Raw genomic sequence first — 2,181 nt, 5'->3', positions numbered from 1 at the left:
ATACTCGCCAAAGATGAAGACCAGGGGGCCCACACCCTGTCAACGAGGGTGGGGGGCGTGCCCCCTACCTCGTGGGCCACCTGGAGCTCCTCCGACGCCAACTCCAACTCTGTATATTTGCTTTCGGAGAGAAAAAAATCAAGGAGAAGAAATCCTCACGTTTTACAATACAGAGCCGCCGCCAAGCCCTAAAACCTCTCGGGAGGGCTGATCTGGAGTCCGTTCGGGGCTCCGGAGAGGGGGATTCGTCGCCGTCGTCATCATCAACCATCCCCCATCACCAATTTCATGATGCTCACCGCCATGCGTGAGTAATTTCGTCGTAGGCTTGCTGGACGGTGATGGGTTGGATGAGACCTATCATGTAATCGAGTTAGTTTTGTTAGGGTTTGATCCCTAGTATCCACTATGTTCTGAGATTGATGTTGCTATGACTTTTCTATGCTTAATGCTTGTCACTAGGGCCTGAGTGCCATGATTTCAGATCTGAACCTATTATGTTTTCATGAATATATGTGTGTTCTTGATCCTATCTTGCAAGTCTATAGTCACCTACTATGTGTTATGATCCGGCAACCCCGAAGTGACAATAATCGGGACCACTCCCGGTGATGACCATAGTTTGAGGAGTTCAGGTATTCACTAAGTGCTAATGCTTTGTTCCGGTTATCTATTAAAAGGAGGCCTTAATATCCCTTAGCTTCCGTTAGGACCCCGCTGCCACGGGAGGGTAGGACAAAAGATGTCATGCAAGTTCTTTTCCATAAGCACGTATGACTATATTCAGAATTCATGCCTACATTACATTGATGAATTGGAGCTAGTTCTGTGTCACCCTATGTTATGACTGTTACATGATGAACCGCATCCGGCATAATTATCCATCACTGATCCAATGCCTAGGAGCTTTCCATATACTGGTTCTCGTTATTTACTTTCCCGTTGTTATTGTTACAATCACTACAAAACACCAAAAATATTACTTTTGCTTACATTACTCTTTTGTTACCGTTACCACTACTATCATATTACTTTGCTACTAAATACCTTGCTGTAGATATTAAGTTATCCAGGTGTGGCTGAATTGACAACTCAGTTGCTAATACTTGAGAATATTCTTTGGCTCCCCTTGTGTCGAATCAATAATTTTGGGTTGAATACTCTACCCTCGAAAGCTGTTGCGATCCCCTACACTTGTGGGTTATCAAGACTAATTTCTGGCGCCGTTGCCAGGGAGCATAGCTCTATTCTTTGAGTCACTTGGGATTTATATCTGCTGGACACTATGAAGAACTTGAAAGACGCTAAGAGAACAATCTACCCCTCAACTACGAGGGGAGGTAAGGAACTGCCATCTAGCTCATCACTAGATTCACCTTCTGCTTTTGAGTAAGCTTGCGACACCTAAACCTGCTTGTGCTATTCGTTCCGATATGTCGCATGTTATCGATGATGCCACTTCTGCTATGCATGATACTTATGATGAAACTACTTCTATGTTTGATACTACTGTGCCACTTAGTGAATTTGTTGATGAACAAATTGCTCCGGCTAGAGAGAAAGAAATTGTTGAAACTGATCATGTTGATGAAATTGATGATGGAAACATGTCTGTTATTCCTAAAGGTTATATTTTTGATAAAGATGCTTCTGCTGCTATTTTGGCTTGCAAAGATAACGATGAGCTTAGAAGGTTATTAGCTAAATGGAATAAGCAATCTCTTAATGATAGAATGAGGCCCGACCCTGCTTTTGCTACTTCACCTATCTGTGTTGTCGTTAAGGATTATGAATTCTCTGTTGATCCTGACATAATTACTTTGGTTGAATCTGATCCTTTTCATGGCTATGAATCTGAAACTATTGTGGCACATCTTACCAAATTAAATGATATAGCCACCCGGTTCACTAATGATGAGACATCTCGCTACTTTTATATCCTTAAAATATTTCCGTTCTCATTAAAGGGTGATGCTAAGATATGGTTTAATTCTCTTGATCCTGGTTGTGTGCGTAGTCCCCAGGATATGATTTATTACTTCTCTGCTAAATATTTCCCGGCTCATAAGAAACAAGCTGCCTTGAGGGAAATATACAACTTTGTGCAAATTGAAGAAGAGAGTCTCCCACAAGCTTGGGGGAGGCTTCTCAAGTTACTTAATGCTTTGCCTGATCATCCTC

Source organism: Triticum urartu, chromosome 7A, assembly GCF_056163025.1.
Source record: "Triticum urartu cultivar PI428250 chromosome 7A, HENAU_Tu73, whole genome shotgun sequence".
NCBI lineage: Eukaryota > Viridiplantae > Streptophyta > Magnoliopsida > Poales > Poaceae > Triticum > Triticum urartu.
This window is presented reverse-complemented; position numbering follows the sequence as displayed.